Source organism: Heloderma suspectum, chromosome 13 (assembly GCF_057233095.1).
Source record: "Heloderma suspectum isolate Gila_16-S chromosome 13, 16-S_ref, whole genome shotgun sequence".
NCBI classification, from domain to species: Eukaryota; Metazoa; Chordata; class Lepidosauria; order Squamata; family Helodermatidae; genus Heloderma; species Heloderma suspectum.
The window spans coordinates 17,721,733-17,742,762 of NC_139470.1; the positions used below are offsets into that span (position 1 = coordinate 17,721,733).

At 47.4% G+C, this 21,030-nt stretch overlaps 1 long non-coding RNA gene across 1 annotated transcript; it reads left to right on the plus strand.

Annotated features, from left to right (window-relative positions):
• Positions 1 to 4,936: 4,936 nt before the first annotated feature.
• On the plus strand, positions 4,937 to 18,909 carry LOC146336107 (uncharacterized). Its single transcript, XR_014785722.1, has 3 exons — positions 4,937 to 5,342; positions 14,965 to 15,165; positions 18,863 to 18,909. It is a non-coding gene; the product is annotated as an uncharacterized LOC146336107 (long non-coding RNA).
• Positions 18,910 to 21,030: the final 2,121 nt, after the last annotated feature.

Genomic DNA, 21,030 nt, shown 5'->3' on the forward strand with positions numbered 1-21,030 from the left:
ACCTCCCTAGATCATGGGTTCCATTGTCATATTGCTCTAAGAACATAAGAACATAGAATCATAGCATAGTAGGGTTGGAAGGGGCCTACAAGACCATCAAGTCCAACCCCTGCTCAATGCAGGAATCCAAGTCAGAGCATCCCTGACAGATGGCTGTCTAGCCTCATCTTGAATGCCTCCAGTGTGGGAAAGCCCACCACCTCCTTAGGTAATGGGTTCTATTGCCATATTGCTCCAACAGTCAAGAAGTTTTTCCTCACGCTCAGCTGGAATCTGGCTTCCTGTAACTTGAGACCATTAGTCCGTGTCCTGCACTCTGGGATGATCGAGAAGGGATCCTGGCCTTCCTCTCTGTGACAGCCTTTCAAGTACTTGAAGAGCGCTATTCTATCTCCCCTCAGTCTTCTCTTCTCAAGGCTAAACATGCCCAGTTCTTTCAGTCTCTCCTCGTAGGGCTTTGTTTCCAGTCCCCTGATCATCTTCATCACCCTCCTCTGAACCCTTTAGTCCTGATGGTTATGTGCAACTTCTAGGAACAGAGGCAGCATGCTGACCCAGTGGCTAGGGAACAACAGTAGGAGGGGATGTCGTGTGCATGGCCTACTTGTGAGCTTCCCAGAGGCACCTGGCAGACCACTGTGGGAAACAGGATGCTGAACCAGATAGGCCTTTCAGTCTAATTCAGTGGGGCTCTTCTTATGATCTCTTTCCAATGTAAAAGAAAAGAAAAATAAATGGCATACCTGACTTCTCAATTTAACCATGTGTTTGCATTTCAAAAGGCACCATCACTCAAACAATGGCAACGGTGATTTTTTGTTCTCGCCAAAGAAGAATGTGGCTGATAGGATAGTCTCGGGTCCCTAACCCCTCTGGGTTGTGGCTGGGGATTATGGGACCTGGAGTCCAACAACAGCTGGACAGTCACAGAGTCCCCACCCCAAAATGATCAGGTTGCAGGTGATGGGAAAGAAAAATCTCTTGCTGTCTGAGACTTTGGAGAGCTGCCGCGGATCAGAGTAGCCCGTATGGTAGCGGCTTCCTTTAGTGTGCAGACAGTGCGGTGCCCTCCCTCCTCCTCCCGCCTCGCACAGCTATGATGATAAAATCAGAGACACTGACAGACTGTGAGTCTCTCTGCAGCATGGCTACACTGGCTACCTTTGCACTGCTGGCTGCCTGGCTCTTATTTTTACCCTGGCTCTTAGTTTTTACCTTGGCTCTTATTTTTTACCCTGGCTCTTATTTTTTTTACCCTGGCTCTTATTTTTTTTACCCTGGCTCTTATTTTTTAAGCAGACTCTTGTTTTTTACCTTGGCTCTTATTTTTTAACCTCTTATTTTCAGCCTGGCTGAACCAGTCGTGCATGTGTGTGCGTTGTGCATGCGTGTGCATTGTGCATCACATCCAAATGAAAGGCATTATGAAAGCCCTCCTGGCAGGGCAAGGAGGGGAAACAATTCACCCTGCTGAGACTCTGAGATTCTGTTTCCCACCCCCAAGAACCTGAGTGGGTGCTGCAGTTTTGGCAGCTGCATCGGCTCACATAGGGGGAGACGACAGGACCAAGAAGGACCAGAAGACATCGTGATGGCCACCAATTTGGATGGCTTTAAAGGGGGTTAAACAAATTCCTGGAGGAGAAGGCTCTCAATGGCTACCAGTCCTGATGGCTATGTGCTGCCTCCAGTACCAGAGGCAGTCTGTCTTAATGTTAAGGCAGTTTTCTGTGTTCCTAACAATATTTAATATAAATAGAAACGTTGCTTTATTGAAGACATGGACCCTCTCCTGCCATTCTTCTTCCTTTTGTTCAGCTCCCAAGTTACCAACCACAGGCTGATCTCACAGTAAGGGGGATTTTAGTGCTGTTTTTGGAGGAGCCATCTCAGTAGGCAAGCCAGGGAAAGATAACCCCACGAGAGAGTCTGTACAGTGCGACCTGCAGTTGCCAGAGTTAACAACCTCATCATATTTCCGAGCTCCCTCCCTAGAATAAAATGGGCCTGTCTAGGAGAGCAGTAAGGCCAGAAAAACGACTTGGGGAGAGGGGGTGGGGGTGGTGGGGTGGGAGAAAGGGAAGGCAAGGGGAGGGAAAAGAGAGAACGAGCTGTAGAATTTGACTGCAAAAATTCACCTCAGGCAGGAAGGTTGGCAAACAAATTCTGGGCTCAGGTGTGGATGGAAAAGAATAAGTCAGTTCCACCAGAGAGATGCACGACATACTAGTAACACAGGCATTTCCCAAAGGCCATGCTTGAGGAACCACATAAATAATTGTTGCTTTAAAAGAGAAGAAGAGTGAAGCAGGTTTTTTTCTCTTCCAAAACCTAGGTTTTGCAGAATAAAGGCACACACGTTACCCGTTCTATGCTTGCCATCCACACCGCCTTCTTTGAAGGCTGTGCTGTCCTTCACAAGAGAATTGCTCCCCCCTTTCGCCTAAGTACTTGGAAGTGTGAGAGTTTTTCGTTGGAAAAATGCCACACTTCCTTCAGAAAGAGAGGAAGATCACTGTGGCAAGGCAGTGGCTGCAGAATGTGTGTGTTGTCTCCCCCCCCCCCCCGCCCAGTGTTTTGTGCACCTTATTAAGGCAAAAACCAAATTCCTCCCCCCTCGACACATACTCAATTGTTGTCAACTTCCTTTGAAAGATTTTGCATTCCCCCCCCCCGCAAAAAAACAAAATTGTTTGGTAGTGTGCCCCTTCCAGAAATTAAAACGAGACACAAAAAGGTAAAAGAGCAGGAAAGCTACCCTGATTTAGAGACTGTGCATTCCTTCCCTCTCCTGTGCCGGTGTGTCCAACCAGCCAGTGTTTGCTTGCCGGTGTTTGTTTTTTAAAAAGAGGGAAAGCATTATGGCAGGGGCTGGCAACCCTGGGCCTGCCCCACCCCAAGCTCTCCCTGTCCCTTGCCCTGAAGCTAAAAACTGAGTTGGGGGAGGGAAGAGGGGACGGTATAGAGCATCGTAGAAGAGGGCGTGGCTGGCATCCTGAACAGCCACACTCCACACTGTCACATTTTATTGCAGGTCCTGCTTGGTTAAGCACTATTTGTGAAAATAGCCTCTGGTCAGTGGAGGCTGGGGCCTCCGATGTCAGTGGGGTGGTGATCCTCTCGAGGTTTCAGTCAGAACTTTAAAGAAGCTATCTAAGGTGCTGAGCCCCACCCCCCAAAATAGGTTCAGCACCATGCATAGCTCCTTTAGAGTTCTGACTGAAACCCGGGGTAGATTCACCTTCACTGTCACTGGGTACTTCTAAATGGGCATGTACGAAAGGAAACAAAACCATGGACAAAGGACAGGCACAGAATGAGCAGTGGCTGTACTTGTTTCCCTCGGGTTAGGGAGATGCCTCCAGAGGAGCGTTAGGAAATGCCTGTCCTTCCATCAAAGTGTGCGACGGTATTTAAGCAATCGGTCAAATTTCCGCCCTCTTCCGAGGCAAGAAGGGATCCAGGTTTGCCAGCTGCTTTCATCCAGCAAAATGCCTCAGGAGGAAGCACTCTGTCTTCCTCGCTTTGTGCGACCTGTGCAAAAGCATGGTGCAACCTTCCCCAGCAACTCTTACCTATGTACACCAGTTGCTGGGGAACATGGGCGGGAGGGTGCTCTTGCACTGATGTCCTGCTTATGGTTTCTTGTGGGCAGCTGATTGGCCACTGTGTAAACAGACTGGTTGCTGGACTAGATGGACCCTTGGTCTGATCCAGCGGGGCTCTTCTGATGTTCTTATGTTATTCTTCAAACGGGTGCCCTCCAGATGTGTCGAACTACCAATCCCAGCATCCCCCAGCCAACCATGATATCCCAAATTTCCATATTGCCTTAGCAAAAAGTGGCCCACGACTGACTTAGCATTCTTATCGAGGGTTTCACAGTGCAGAGCCTGGTGGAGCCTGGTGCAACAGTCCCTGTCAAATCTCTCATGCACGGAAGAGGAAACGAGCCCTCACAGAGCAAAGCTAGAGCTGCTATCCTGATTTCTGAAGAGGGCTCCCACGGCTTTCATCAAACAGTGGGGATGCCAGGAAGACATTCAACAGGCGAAGGAAACATTAAGAGGAAAGCAGCGCCATCTGTCAACTTTAACATAATTCTCAAATTACGGGGGTGGGCGGGGCAGGTGCGCACAGGGATCCAGACTCCTTATCTTTTGTGATGCCTCCCTTAGCTACCATTTTGAACAGGGCATGATTTGGCTAAAACTGGGGGGAGTCCAAGGAGGGTGGCCATGTGTTATATTTTCCAGAGGACAGTCCTCTATTCTGAAGGGCCATCAGAGATCGTCCTCTGTTTGAAGGGCTGTCCACTCCACATTCAGTTGAAAGACAAATAAACCCTAAGAAATGAGAGTAGTTAGGGCTTTGAAGTTGCCCATCCATAGTTAGGAACACCTGGACAGCAGATGAAGGCTAAAATCCACCATAAGTCCTACTCAGAGTAGACCCATTGAAAGACATGGGATTTAGTTAGTCGTGACTAACTTAAATTCCATTCATTTCAATGGGTCTGCTCTGAGTAGGACTTATGGTGGATTTTACCTTAGGCAGGCACACAGGTTACCTGATGCCAGCTTGGGTATGGCTGATCTAAGTTCTAGTTGTCTACCTAAAACTCCTTCTGAAATCATGGAGGTTCTAGGTGTGTATGTTTTCAGGGCATGCTGAGCCCCCATGAAGCTGTTGGTTAAAAGAAGAAAGGAAGGAAGATATATATAACTTTTCCCCATCAGACATGAAAAATAAATGACTAATGGATCTTTGTCGCCTTTGTAGAGGGCCTGAAAATATAAACATAAAGGCTGCAAACTTGTTATGAGGGTGGGAATGACAGAGGTTGGTTTAGTAAGAGAGCAGCTCTTTGTATCACCCATCTTCTTCTTATTGCTCAAGAATGTTGCCTCACCACTTCCCTAAACTGTGCGAAAGGGCCAGGTTCGAAGGAAGGGCCGGCCACACCAAAGCATGCGGAGGAAGAGCACTAGGGATTCTACAAGACTCCCACAAAAGGTTGAGCCACCTCCCGAAATTACCTCCGTTTCACAAAGTCAGCCAAATGTCTCGACACATGATGACTTTTGTCTGTGTGCGCGATTTCACGGAGAGCAGGTTTCTGCAATCCAACTAGCCTCCGACAGTTCAGCCTTTAAAAAACAAAACAGGAACACAGCTGAGAAATATAGAAGACCCACAGAAACACTCTGTCTTGGCCTGGCCGGAGGAGAAGGACAACATGGCATTCCTCCCTCATCCCATATGCTGACTGGAGCGGAGTGAATCTTATTGCAAAAGTGGTGAGAGAGGACAACATTGTCCACCACATCTGAGGACAACAGGTGAGCTTAGACAGTGTAGCACACACAGGTAGGGGACATGCATTGTCAAAAGGGGACAAAAGAAGACATGGGCTTACAGAAAAAATGCATGTGCTAATTTATATGTATAGATCCACATTTAGAAATAATTACTACAATGTAAATAGAAATGCGATAATCTCACAGTACTAGGAAAGATGGTTACCAGCTAACCTGTGTCGCTGCTTAGTCTGCTGTTCATGGGCAGCTCCAAGGTCCCTGCTTCCCCTCCTTAGAGTTTCTTATGGTCCTTTATTTTTGAACTTGATTTGGGCTGGACAGCCCTTCAAATAGAGCAGGAGTGGGCAGAAAGTGGCTTTCCAGATGTTTTGGACTTCAGTTCCCAGCATTCCTGACCATTGGCTATGCTGGCAGGGGCTTCTCAAAGTCCAAAACATCCAGAGAGCTAAGGACATAAGAACATAGGAAGAGTCATGCTGGATCAGACCAAGGGTCCATCCAGTCCAGCATTCTATGCACAAAGTGGCAAACCATAGCTGCCCATGGGAAACCCACAAGCAGGACATGAGTGCAACAGCATCCTCCCATCTATGTTTCCCAGCAACTTGTGTACATTGGATACTGCCTCTGATATTGGAAGTAGCATATAGCCATTGGGACTAGTGGGCACTGATAGCCTTTTCCTCCATGAATTTGTCTAATCCCCTTCTAAAGCCATCCAAATTGGTGACCATCACTCCATCTTGTGGAAGTGAATTCCATAGTTTAACTATGTGCTACATGGCAAAGTCCTTCCTTTTCTCTGTCCTGAATCTCCCACCAATCAGCTTCATGGGATGACCCCGGGTTCTAGTATCTACCTTCTGCCCACCCTGAAATAGAAGGCACCTTCAAATAGAGGACTGGGCTCTGTAAAGTAGGACACCTGGTCACCTTATGACACACACAGCTCTGTCCTCCAACACCTCACCACTCCCCATTGCCTCCTCAGCATCTGCCACCTGAGGTGGTGACCTCAGTCTGCCTCATGGTAGGGCCGGTCCTGCACAACATCAAACAAAAGCATATTACACTGAATAGCATACTGAACAGAATTTGTAGCACTCTTATTGTGCAATCCTATGCATGTTGTCTTGAAAGCAAATCCCACTGTGTTCAATGGGGGTGACTTGCGTGGCAATGACTGCAGCTGAATACAGCCAAGAATATATCAACCAATATCCTAAAGGGCCACTTACTCCCATAGTGTCCTTCCCAAGCTTTGAGACTGGCCTGGGAAACCTTGTTCTCAGTGCTGTCATAAGATATTCAGGGCCTTTTTGCTGTTGGTGGCACAGCCCTGGAACATTCTTCCAATCGAGTTGCTGTGTCCAGTCCCTTCTCTAAGTTCCTTTCAACAGAATCTGAAAACATGCTTCCTTTCTCCCCCTCCGCCCCCCTGGGCAGGCTTTTAATGCACAATTGTTTCATTCTGTGATTGCCTCTGTCTTAGTCTTAACTGATTCTTGCAATTCGGATTGCTACCATGGATCATATGCTTGAACCTGCCTCCCGGAATACCCGCACAATGACACCTTTCTTTAGGGTCGCCACTTTCCCATCACCAAAGAAAAGCAAATGGATCACCCCAGCCCCCCAAAAGAGCACAAAAGATGACACAACTTTGCATAAAATGTGCATGTGCTAATTTATATTTTGTATACCTGCAAAAGTGGAAATAATGACTGTAATTCAACTAGAAATACAATCCAACTTACCATAGGTGGGGAAAACTGTGTCCAGGTGACCAGTGTGCCTGCTGTCCAGGTACTGTGCAGATAGGCAACAGTTTTTATGTTTCTTTATCTTTACACCAGAATTGGACAGGACAGCCCTTCAAACAGAGAACACCGTCAAATAGAGGACACCCTCAAATAGCAAACGGTTCTCTGTAAAGTGGGACACATGGCCACTCTAAGTAACACTGATCAATGCCAACCCCTTCTTTCATATCTTTTAGGCAAGTGGTTAAGGGCACACTTCTATGCATGTTTAGATAGGAAGAAGTCCTACAACTCCCAGCATGCTCTAGGTTGACTGGGGAATGCTGGGAATTCTAGGACTTTTTTCTGTCTAAAGATGCATAGGACTGTGCCTAAGGCATTTTTTATTCCACCAGGCTTTTAGTACATTTCAGTCTTTCTGGCTACAGATCTGTTTTATCGGCTTTTGTTATTTTTTTCAAAAGCTCTCGAGTTTTAATTGCATTGAGATTTTTAAGTGTTGTAAACAAAAAGGCAGCATTTAACTTTTATTCATTTATAAATAATACCAGGGCTGTTGTCAAGGGTAGGCATGGTTAGGTACGTGTTGAGGTCCCCCTGGAGCTTCTCCCCCTCTTAACCTTTGCAGCCTGCTTGTTCACCGGCCTCGCGCTCTGGCCCAGACAACGGTGGTGGTGGTGAGGATGAGGGGCAGATGCCACTGCCATCTTGCTCCCTGGCTCCATGCCTGTCAAGCAAGCAAGCGGCAGCCATGATGAGAAAAAGGGTGTGGAGCAAAATCTATGGTGCAACCGCGCTGAGAATACTGTGTCCAATTCTGGTCACCGTAGCTAAAAAAAATATTGGAGGGCTGGAAAAAGTGCAAAAAAGGGCAACTAAAATGATCAAGCGGCTGAAGCATCTCCCCTATGAGCGAAGGTTACAACAGCTGGAACTGTTTAGCTTGGAAAAAAGGAGGGTAAGGGGAGACAAGATAGAGGTGTACAAAATTAGGCATGGTGTGGAGAATGTGGATAGGGAGACATTTTATTCGCTCTCTCAAAATGCTAGAACCTGGGGTCATCCCATGAAGCTGATTGGTGGGAAATTCAGGACAGAGAAAAGGAAGGACCTCTTCACGCAGCGCAGAGTAAACTATGGAATTCGCCACCACAGATGTAGCGATGGCTACCAATGTGGATGGCTTTAAAAGGTTAGATAAATTCCTGGAGGAGAAGGCTATCAATGGCTACTAGTCCTGATGGCTATGTGCTATCTCCAGAACCAGAGGCAGTAAGCCTATGTATATCAGTTGCTGGGGAACATGAGTGGGAGGTGCTGTTGCGCTCATGCCCTGCTTGTGGGTTCCTGGTCGACAGCTGGTTGGGCATTGTGTGAACAAAATGCTGGACTAGATGGACCTTTGGTCTGATCCAGCAGGGCTCCTTCTATATTCTTAGCAGCTGCTGACAATGGTGGTGAGAAGGTAGGCCTACTGTGGGAGAAGGCGCATTAAGGGCGTCTTGCCCAAGGACCCTCCAATACCTAGAGCTGGCCCTGAATAATACAGTACAGAGATTGCATTCCTTCACCACGTGTTGGGGGTCTGTGTGTGTGTCTGCACGCACTGGGGGGGGGGGTAATTTAGATTTCCCCAGGTATGCAGGTTGCCCCTGTCACCTTTTGTTTTAGACACTAGGAGCCATTTCCAAGACATAGTTTTTTTGGTGGTCACCAGAGGCTCTGTGCTGAATCCGACTGTCAGTTTGACGGGCAGTGGCTTGTGGCCTGAAGCAGCTGCTTTCTCTTCCACCCGCTCCGCCGAAGGCCAGCTCAGTGGAATTGCACAACCCAAACTGGATCTGTATTTTCCACTGTTTTCGCCTGGCAAAACCATCCTCCCTCTCTCCCTCCCCCTGCCCAGCACACACTTTTCTCCTCTGTACAGCTGTTTTCCATCTTTGCTCAGGAAACATGCATCTCTTTTTTCCTTTTCAAAAAATCTTCTCTCTCTCTCTCTTTTTGAGGGGTTCCTCCTGGGTCTTGCTTGATGAGAAAATCTCATCCAGGATGCTGGGGGAAGGGTGGTGGTGGAGAACAGCTATGCCACGAGGAAGTGGTTGTGGAATAACTTTAGATTCCTAGAGGTGCCGCCAAATGTTGGCTGCCGTCTGTAAGGGCCCAGGTGAGCCAGGGGTCAGGACTCAGATGGCGCTCGAGCAAGCAGCCCCCGTTAAGGGGAGGTGGTTTGCGAACTTCCCCTTCTCTCCCCACCATTTCCCCTTGAAACCATCTTTCAACAGCCTTCCCATCACAAATTGAGCCAATGCCGTGTTTTTCTCATTCCCTCTCTTTCGGCCGCAGAACAATATGGGAATAATGCTCAAAAGGCAGCTGAAATAATAGCATGTCAGCTCTCTTCCTGGACGGCCTGGTCCTCAAGTAGGATGGTCAACCTACGTCAGGCCTGTACAAATTTGGATTGTTCACGGGATTGAATGCTCCGCCATGCAGAAGGCATGTCTTCAGGGAATGCATCCCTAAAGACGAGGATGCCGATTTGCATACAATTTGCATACCATAATTTATAGGTGCAGATGCACATCCAGAAATAACTATCCTAATTTCAAGAGAAAAATAGTACATCTCATCTCCTGTGCTAGATTGTGACCAGGTGACCTGTGTGCCTTGCTCAGTCTGCTATCCACATGTTCTTGAAGGGCAACTTTGAGGCCCAGCTCTTCCTTTTGATGGTTCTGATGCCTGGTGTGGAGAACGTGGATAGGGAGACATTCTTCTCCCTCTCTCACAATCCTAGAACCCAATGGGGTCCTCCCATGAAGCTGATTGGTGGGAGATCCAGGACAGATAAAAGGAAGGACTTCTTCACACAGCGCCTAGTTAAAGTGTGGAATTTGCTACCACAAGACGTAATGATGGCCACCAATTTGGATGGCTTTAAAAGCGCGTTAGACAAATTCCTGGAGGAGAAGGCTCTCAATGGCTACTAGTCCTGATGGCTCTCTGCTACCTCCAGTATCAGAGGCAGCATGCCTATGTACACCAGTTGCTCGGGAACATGGGCAGGAGGGTGCTGTTGCACTCATGTCCTGCTTGTGGGTTTCCCGTGGGCAGCTGGTTGGCCACTGAGAACAGAATGCTGGACTAGATGGACCCTTGGTCTGATCCAGCAGGGCTCTTTGTATGTTCTTTATCTTTTAACTGGGCTTAGACTAGACAGTCCTTCAAATAGAGGACCCCTTCAAAACAGAGGACAGCCCTTTGGCAGTCCTTCCAAGTGGGGATGCTTCTCTGTAAAAGAGGACACATGGCCACCCTAGGAGGACTTGAAGCAGGGGTACCCAACCTGTGGCCCTCAGCCACTCCCTGTGCAGCCCCCAAAGCTGGCAGGAGACCACCCACTTTTCCTCATAGCCCAGCTTATCAGACGATGCCTTCAAACAGAGGACTGTCCACTTGTGCGGCAACTCAGAAATCACACAAAAAAGGGAAATACATCACCAAAAATGAGGACGAAAGAGGATAAATGTTACATATGCTAATTTCTATGTACAGAGGAAAATGGAGAAATTATTATAAGTGAAACAGAAATTAGGACATGCCACCATAGTGCGGAAGTCTGTGACCAGGTGAGCTGTGTTGCCTGCCTGTTCAGCCTGCTGTCCAGGTTGATGGGAACCATTCTTATGGTTCTTTATCTTTAAACTGGAATTGGACCAGGCAGCTCTTCAAATATAGGGAATGCCTTCAGAGGGTGGTCCTCTGGCAGCTCTTTGAATAGGGAACTGTCCTGTGTAAAAGAGTCCACCCCATCTCTGCCAGAGCTTCAACAGACTGTCTTCTGAAAAGTAGGACATACAGCTACCCTACTTGGTAGATTACCAACGGGAGCTAAAATCCAATAATCTGCCCGGTATGTGCCTATTCAGAAGTCCCACTGGGCTGGCTGCTGAGTGATTCAGTCCTGCTGACCTCTGAGTAGACATGCAGGGGCTTGTCCCTTTTACTTCTGAGTAGGCTTAAAATTGGTAAGCAGCACATCTTGGGCCCGCCCTCAGTAGAATAAGACTCCCAAGACCTTTCCCAAATTGGACTGCGCCCGCCCACCCTGGCTGGCCATTGGAAACTCCTAGACAGGAAGGACTATAAAAGCCTTCTTGTTTGGGATGGGACATTTTGGGCCTGCCCCCAGGTAGACCCACGGCCCCCACGACGTTTCCCAGATTGGACTGGCCACGCCCATCCTGGATGGCCATTGGACTCTCCTAGACAGGAAGGACTATAAAGGACTTCCTGTTTGGGATGGGACTTCCCTCACACACTGATAGTTTCCCTGAATCTGGTACATTCCTCAGCTCTGACTCCTGGCCTGGTTCCTTGGCTCTGCCCTCCTCCCCACCTTGGCACAAATCCTGGCTCCCTTCTGACATTCGTTTAGCCCTGGCACTGACCCCATTGGCTCAGCCCTGACAAACATTCCACATTATCTACGTTGGGATGGCGTCCGCCCTGAGCCACATGCAAGGCTCATGTTGCTCTCCTCGCCCAATGCCAAACCTTGCAGCTCAGTGTTGATAAGGCTCCATCTGTGGTCTTAATCCCTCAAGAGGAACCCATTCCAAAGCATCTGAAGACATCGTGACACGGCGAGCCAAACGTGATCTCATGCCGATGCTGGGAAGCGGGAGGGCCAAAGGGCTGGAGAATGTACCAACGAGGATTGTAAAATGAGGACTGTAAAAGATGTGATGTGAGGAGAAGAAGCCACAGGGAGTTGCTCAACAGGAAAGGAAAAGAACCAGCAATGGAAAGCACAGGGGCCTTGGGAGAGAGACATTTATCTGAAGGGGGGGGTCCATCAAAAAGGCATGCGGGGGGGAGACCACCTATGAGTGGAGGGAGACATTTGTGTGCACACAGATTAGATAAATTGAAGCTAAACAGGACTGGGAAGAAAGGAAGTCCCTGTGTGGTGTATTTTAACTACTACTGCGACTACAAGTGCAACCCCCCAAAAGGCAAGGAGCAAGGGCTATGATGAAATGGAGAGAATAATAAATGGACTCTCTAAAACCAAGCGGACAACCCACTGCCAAGCGTTAGCACTTTGTAAAATGCTTACGTGGGAAAAGGCAAAGCAAAACAGAAGTAGAAGGGCAGGAAAGAGAATGTTCTGTAAAAGGGAGTAATAGTTGTAACCTTGAGAAAATGGAAAGGCTGGCTTCAGCTTTGTGGCTCTGGCGGCCTTACACGCACAGAGGACAGCATGTCGCTTTTTAGACTGGGACAATATTAAACCTCCCGATGCAAAAAGACCCTAAGATCAGCTTCAGCAGTCCTTCTTCGGGAGCCCCCACAAAAGGAAGTGAGCTGGGTGGCGACTAAGAGGAGGGCCTTTTCTGCTGTGGCACCTCAGTTGTGGAATGTGCTTCCTAGAAAGGCTCACCTGGTGCCTACATTGTGCTCGTTTTGGTGCCAGCTGAGGAGCTTTTTATTCTCCCAGGCATTATAGTTTTCTTTAGGTCTTTTTTTTTAATATCTGGTATTGCATTTTAAAGTTTTGCACGGCTGCTAGCTTCTCTTTGGTTATTATTTTGAGTTTTATATTTTAGTTTTAAACATTTATATTGCATTTTATCGCTTGTATTTTACTGTCTTGTATTTTGTGGCTTTAATTGTTGTGAACCACCCAGAGAGCTTTGGCTGTTGGGCAGTAGAAAAATTTAAGAAATTAATTAAACAAACGAACAAACAAAGGGTCCAGCCCCCCCCCCCCATGTATCTTAGGGCAGCAACGCATTACAAAATTAAACGGGCTCAACGGCTTTGTTTCTGGTGCAGCGGCAGTACCAGAAACAAACCACCTAGACTGGCCAGGTGTCCTATTTTACAGAGGACAGTCCTCTGTTTTTGAGAGCCAAGAGAGATCAGTCCTCTATTTGAAGAGGTGTCCAGTCCAGCTCTGGTTAAAGTCAAAGAACCATAAGGCCATTGTGCAGGAGCTGCCTTGAAGCTGCCCATCAACAGCACCTGGGCAGGAGACTAGCAGGCACCCCACTCACTTGGCCAGTCTTCTCCACTGTGGCAAGATCATATTGTATTTCTATTGAAATTATAGTTACTATTTCTAAATTTGCACCTATGCAAATGTGTTTCATGTGGGGCTACCCTTGAGGATGATCTGGAACCTTCATCCCGTGCAGAATTCAGCAGCTGGAATTCTCACTGGTTTAGCTACGGGGCGCTATTTTATTGCACCAATTCAGAAAGAAGATGGTTTCCCTATTCGCTTCCGAGCCCAGGCTCAAAGTGCTGCTGCTTCCATTTAAAGCCCTAAATGGCTCAGGACCTAAAGACCTGAAAGAGCACCTCCTCCAATCCCATCTTACCCATGCCTTAAAGCAGAGTCCAATGGACAAGTGGCTGCATTGCCCCATCGGGAACCCCACAGGGGCTTGCACCCTGCTGCATATGCCGCTGCTGCATTTGCCACCGGAATCGTGGCGGCGGCCAAAATCGCAGCAATTTTCCGTCGGGACAAGGCATGTGGATTGCGTGCTTCCAGGAGACACTGAAATCCGCACATGAGGCTCCTTTCTCAGAGTTCCATCAGTAGGAGAGGCGCATTATGTGTGTGCAAAGGAGAGGGCCGTAGTTCAATGGTACAGCCCCTGCTTTGTGAGCAGAAGGTCCCAGGCTCAATTTTTATATGTATGTATGTATGTATTTAATTTACTGTACTTATAGTAAATATAGTTTTAATATGGCTTTATTCTTTTATGTTCTTGTTCACCACTCCAAAATCTTTGATTTGGAGCGGTGAACAAGAACATAAAAGAATAAAACCATATTAAAACAATTACAACATTTAAAAAGAAGCAGATTTGATCCCCAGTTTCTCCAGGTAGGGCGAGGAAAGAATCCTGCCTGAAACCCTGGAGAGCTGCTGCCAGTCAGTGCTGACAACACTGGGCTAGATGGACCCAGGGTCTGACTCGGTATGAGGGAGCTCCCTCTGTTCTTATGCGATGGTGCCCCAACGCTGGAACACCCTCCCCTAGGGAGGTTGAACTGGCAGCACCGCTGTGTTCCTTTTGGCTCCAGGTTAAACCCCTCTTTATTTGCACAGATATTTTAAACTGATGGGGTTGTTTCCTCGTTTTTAGTTTGTTTACTGTCTCTCAATTTAGGACATTTTAACTGCTGTTTTAATATCGTGCTTGTGAAGAATTTTTATGTCTGCCCTGAATTCTGTTTTATTTGAGGGTGGGTGGGGGGAATGAAGGAGAGCGTAGAGGTTTTTTTAAAAAAATCCAGCATGAAGGGGCTGCGTGAGCTAGCTCCGCCCCCACTGCGCACCCATTCAGCAACTGTGAGAAGGATGCCACATGAGCATGCCAGTATGCGCATGTAGAGCTCCTCCAAATCAAGTCCCTCCACCTCGCGTCCAGCCCGACATGCATGCAATCAATACACTCGTATGGCCCCTTCTCACAGTGGCTGACTGCATGGCCATGAGGCAGGGCCGGCCCTACCGTGAGGCAGAATGAGGCCATCACCTCAGGCAGCAGATTCTGGGAAGTACGGTCTTGGAGGAGAAAGAGCTGTCGGCCACATGGCTTCCCCTGTGCTACCTAAGCTGCCTTCAGGTATGGTAGAGGGTTCTGTCCCATTGCCACGTTGAAGGAAGATCCAACTGCAAGTCCAGCTGGCTTTTGTACATGGAACGGGAGGAGGCACCATCTTGTCTTTTGCCTCAGGCCTCAAAATGTCCTTCATCTGTTTGGCCTTGCCTTCACTGAATGTAACACCAACGTTTCACAGAGGGTCACTGAACTGTTGTCCACTTGGATATTTTTGGTTCTTTCTCGTTTGCCCAGGGCTCGGATTTATTAAATAGCCCCAGGAACAGCTCCATAACTCGCAGGGCAGCTGGCTTCCTGATGCTCGTTCTATGCATGGTGGCTGGCGAAGACCCCATCAAGGCACGGCCTCTGCTGGTGAACTGTATTCAGATGTTGCTGGCCTTGGCCAACATACCTTTGCCCCAAGACTGGGACCAGGCAGTGGACTTGCATCAAGTAAGGAAGCAGAATTGCTTACCCTGAAGTTCACATAAGTTTCTTTGCAGCCCCAATATTAGGGCCGGCCCTACCATGAGGCAGAGTGAGGCAGTCACCCCAGGCGGCAGATTTTGGGAAGCGGTGGTAGCAAGGTGTTGGAGGAGACATCCGTGGGCCACACGCTCTACCCTGTGACCTCTCAGCTAGCCTGCTGCCTTCAGGTATGGTAGAGGGTTCTGTCCCATTGCCATGTGGAAGAGAGTTTGTGATAAATGAGGCATCTTTATCTAAGGAGAGTGGAGTAGGGGATTTTTGCTGTCCACCAAAAATGGTCCCATGGCCATGTTGAAGGAAGATTCAACTGCAAGTCCAGCTAGCTTTTGTACATGAAACGGGAGGAGGCACCATCTTGTTCTTCACCTCAGTCAGAAAGATGTCTTGGGACGGCACTGCCAGGAGGCACTTGAGGCGGGGGTAGCCTATACAGACCTCCTCACAAATGCTTTTAAGATGTGGTGGATTTGTCTGACAGCAAAAATCCCCTACTCCACTCTCCTTAGATAAAGATGCCTCATTTTTCACAAACTCTCTTCCACCTCAAACAGCTGCAGTTTAATGATGGATAAATTCATCACAACCTGTGTGGGTATTGCAGGATTTGTTCAGACTCAACAAAGGGGTACATGTGTGTACATGCACACAGCACTAGGAAGAGGGAAGGGGCGGATTGCCTCCCCCAAGCAACTATGTTCGCCCCCGCCTCCCTCTGGCCGTAGCTCTTCATCTGTTTTTCTGTTCTTTGCTGTCCTTCTCTTTAACCTTGCTGGGCGAAGCACATCTCCAAGGACAGATAAAGTTGATTTTCTAACCAGCACTGCTGACTTTGCAACCTGCCAGAGGAAGGGGGAAAAAAAACCTAGACAAAATTCAAAGCTCCTACAGTCAGTCACTTTAAAATATAGTCAGGCTTGCAGATGCTTCAGTGAGGCGGTGGGGGTGGGCAGTGGAAAGAAGGGATGGGGATGATTTTAAAAAGGTACGGCTGCATGGCAGCGTGTCAAGGATTGTTATACACAGCTGGACTGGAAGCGAGTTACATTTAGCCAACATTACGACACAGGAAACCCTCTCTAAATATTAAGCCTGGCTCTTATGCCCTTGTAGGGAAAGTAACTGTAGGGGATATGACAGGAGCTGTTTTGGTTTGAAGAAAGAACACACACATCAATCCAATGAGATACTTGTCTTCGAAAAATGTTGCCCTGTGGAAAAGTAGGTCTTGGTGCAGTTAAGAGCTCATCGCTGCTAAGTCCTTCGAGGTGGGGGAAATCTCCTGGGATGTTTGCTTTGGCCTTCCCATCTAGGCCAGACATTAATTACACCAATTACGTCTGCACAGAATTAACCATATCAGCATGTGGCCCAAAATTGGCACAGCAGCTGTAGGTTAAAGGAGGGGGGGATAATTTACAGGGGCATTTCTCCTGACTGAAAACTGAAGAAAATTCACCACCCCACTGACACCGGAGCCACCAGCCTCCACTGCTCCCCCCTCCTTTCCTCTTCCTGGGATATATTCCTATGAATTCCTTTTAACAGTGGTGCAGAACCTCAAGCTGGGGACCAAATGCAGCCCTCCAGGGATCCCCATATGGCCATGCCCCTTTCGCCCCAACCACCAATCGTTTGGCAGTTTCCTGGCTTTTGTGCAGTCCCCCCCCCCATTCTAAAAATGCCTCTCCTAAGGCCTAGTTACTGACAGTAAAAGCTTTAAGCTACAATATGCTGGTATTTTTGTTTTGGCCCCACCCCTTTTGCCTTTGGCTCTGCGCACCACTGGAACACGGCCCACGAGAGCTTCTCTGAAATGGAATCTGGCCCGCGGGCTGGAAGAGGTTCCACACCCCTGGTTTAGAAGGAAGAAATCAGGGGCATCACTGAGCAACTGCCAGGACCCCAGCACCCTGGCAGGGTGTCCCCCCCCCCCCATGCTGGCCCTAGGCTTTCCTTTAAGAACACAAGAGCCCTGCTGGATCAGACCAAAGGTCCATCTAGTCCAACATTCTGTTCACACAGTGGCCAACCAGCTGTCGACCAGGAACCCGCAAGCAGGACACGAGTGCAACAGCACCCTCCCACCCATGTTCCCCAGCAACTGGTGTACATAGGCTCACTGTCTCTGGTTCTGGAGGTAGCACATAGCCAACAAGGCTAGTAGCCATTGATAGCCTTCTCCTCCAGCCTTTAATTGCCTCTACTCCCAGTGCTCCGAGCAGCACTAGTCCAGCTGCCATTAAAATTTCCGACAATGCCCCTGATGTAGCGCTGAATTCTCCCTCTTGTGTAGATGGCACTGTTTTAGCTCCATAAGGATCCATACTGAGAGAATGCATTTACTGTCAGTATTCAGTATAGGCTAATATCTGTCCTAATTTTCCAGTTTGGGCCTCCTCAGTGCCTAGTACATTTTCAAAGGAAAATGAGAAGCGGGCCCAACCTTACATGGGAAGGGGCTTTAAAGCTCGGGTGCAAAACTTCAGGCCCAGGGGACAAATCCAGCCAGACAGAAGACGGAGGAGGGAGAAGTAGCACCAGTGTCAGGAAGAAGAAAAAGAGAACTTGTTTTCGGTGCTTGAACAAGTGTTTGATAAGAATGCTGATTCACTGGCTCCACCCACTTTCCTCCAACCACCAATTGATTGGTGGTTTCCTGGCTTTCGTAGAGTCCCAACCCCTCTGTTCCAAAAGGGCTTAATTCCTCTTCTAAGGCTTCGTTACTGGGCAGCAAGAGCTTTAAATTAAAATATTGGTCATATTTTTGGCCCCATCCCTTTTCCTTTGGCCCCACCTACCACTGGAATGTGGCCCCAGAGAGCTTCTCCGAAAGAAGCCAAAAGGGGTTCAACACTCCTGATCTAGAAGGATCCTGTTCGACTGCACTGGCCAGAGAGATGCTTCTGGGAAGTCTGCAAGGAGGATATGGGCCATATCTCATTATTTATCCCTGCTGCCCTCCAGTAAAGAGGAGGTACACTGCCTCTCAACTGGGGGGCTCCATCAAGCTATTGTGGCCAACAACCATCGACAGATGCCGATTTGTCAAATCCCCTTCGAAAGCCGTCTAAGCACATGTCCGTTGCCACATCATGTGGCAGTGCCTTCCCTAAATTATGAATCATAGGAGGCACGTGCTCTCGTCTGCCCTGACTCTATTGTCCACCAATTTCATTGGGGGATATAAGAATAAAGTTCTCTCTAGTGTTATGGGCGAAGGGGAAACATTCTCTGCACCATGAATAATTTAAACAACGCTATCTTGGATGTCCTTTTTCAAAAAACTGAGGAGCCCCAAACATGTAAGCCTTTTCTTACAGGGAAGGCGCTAGATTCCCTTGGATCGTCTTGGTTGCCCTTTTCTGCATCTGTGGGTCCCAAGCCACTCATTCACAATAAACATGCTTTGACATTTTTGTAAAAGAAAAGCAACAACACGTGCTTTTTTGGCCGCTTTTATTTTGAAGAAAAAGCAACTTCAGGGAATGTGTTCCCAATGTTCCAGATCACGGATCAGCCGTGGCTTTTTCTTCAAAATAAAAATGGCCAGTTTAAGCATGCTTAAATACTATATAAGATAAGGACACCAAGCGTTGCACTTGTGAAGTTACATTAATTTATTACATTTATATCCCACCTTTCTTCCGTTGTGGAACTCAAGGTGGCTACATGCGGTTCCCACTGGTCTCCCTGCAAAGCACTGACCAGACCCAGGCCTGCTTAGCTTCAGCAAGGTGGGTGTCTCCTGTACCTTCAGACTACAACTTGGGACCAGGTTGAACAAAGTTACCCCCCCCCCCCGAATGCAAGCATCATGAAGATAAAAGAGAAATACAAGCACAAGATTATAATTTTCAATCAACCTTTTAATGAAAAGTTCATAAAATAACAGTTTCTCATCACTGTACATTAAGACTGCAAATTACTGAATGCTGAGATCATATTATAATTTCTGTATTTTTTTTAATTTTCCCCCTCCCCCCAATATGACACTTGAGTTGCAGTCACAGCACCCCGCAACTCTGACCTGAATTCAAGCTCTGAAGGAAATGAACAGAACATCACAACAGGAATGTCAGCCAAACTTGAGGAAACATCTGGGACTCTTGGTGTGACAGAACGTTAAGGCTTAAAAAGCAGGGAGAGGTAATACATGACTGCTTTTCCAGCTGAACTCTTTTAAGTTAAAAAAAAATCCAAATGAAACCCTTGCTCTTTCCCAGACGGGAAAAAACAGATATACAATTTCTTGATCAACCAAAATTTGTGAAATTACTGCTAACATCTTGTGATTGATAAAGTTATCAAGAGTGCAATCCTATGCATGTTTAGACAGAAAAAGTCCTACTTTAGATGGTAATAAAGGACTTTTTCCCTATCTAAACATGCATAGGATTGCACCCTAAAATATTATGTATTAAAAAAAACCCCACCCATATATAATCTATTTGCTAGTTAAAGCAAAATCTATCAACTGTCTTGCCATAACTTTTCCTAGTATGCCTTGCTCCAAACCTAGAATCTACCTACGCTATCCCATGTGAGCTATGAGATACGGCAGTCAATACATCCATACCGCACATTCAATGTTGATCAATCCTAGCAACGGAGGGAGGATTGGGGTGGGGGGCAGAGAGAAAGAGTGGGACACCTACAAAAAAGTGTTCCCTTCCTCCAAATCCTTTCCAAGAGCTCTGAAAGACAGAAAAAAAAGTATTGCAACATCCACTGGAGGTATGAGTGAGGTAGAAAAGGAGATTTATCCCCATAATACATGAAGCTACACGTTCAGAGAAAGGAAAAGTCTGCCACAGCATAGAAATCTCATTGTGGATCCTAGAGACGTCTTCCGTTCGAGGAGAAGTAATTTGTTTTTGGAAGCTGCTCCAGAAATTGAGAGAGAGAAGCCAGACTTGACTATAAAAGGGACCAAAAAGGGACCACTGAAGGTTGCTATAAGATGACAACAGGGTGACCAAAGTTGGCAAACAACATGAAAGCTGAAACTAGGCTTTGCATTACAACCATCAGAAGAGATCTGGACAGTATAAGGGGTGGATACAAATGAAAGAATGTAAAAAGGTTGTGTCATCCTGTTTAAAGTTGCATATTAAATGTTGTGTCTTTTTTCAAAGTGTCTCTGGTAAAAAGCTTTCTGTTTTTCAAGAAGCCTAGCCAAAACGAGTTTCAAGTATATAGCGGTGACCTGTGGGGACGGACACACACACACACGGAGGTTTGTCTGCGCAAGCATTCACTGGTAAGGGCTTAATTTCCACATTTTTATAATTTCATTTTCTTAAGGCCCAAAAATAAGATGTGATTTTAAGACTCTGGGACAAATGTATAGGTTCTGTGCAGCAGATGTGTGTGACATTATCCTAACAGACCTTTTTCTTAAAAAAGAAAAAAAGGGGAAAAGTTGCATCCGGACTTGGAGGAGGGGTGCTTAATGCTTTCCCCGCCGACCATGCCCTCCCTTCCAAATCTTCCTTAGCAACTACACATTTGGAACCCTGTACAGTAGGAGGCTGGCTGGACACTGTCAAGCAGGAGAACAGCAAGCTGGGCTGAGCATTGCTCTTTCTTCTCTGACCCTGAATGCCAATCAGGATCAGACATGTGCCTATCCCAATTGCCCCTTCTGGATGTGGTTTTTCCCTTGTTAAAAGGTGTGTGTGTGTGATGTCTAGTTAGGCCCTTAGATGAGCAACACTGGCTGAAAGCTTTGGGAATTGAACTTGACCTTGAACACTCACAGTCTCCAGACTTTTAAGGAGGACCTGGCTTGGTTCTGCTCAGAAGAGCCGAGCATCCAGATGTGTCTCA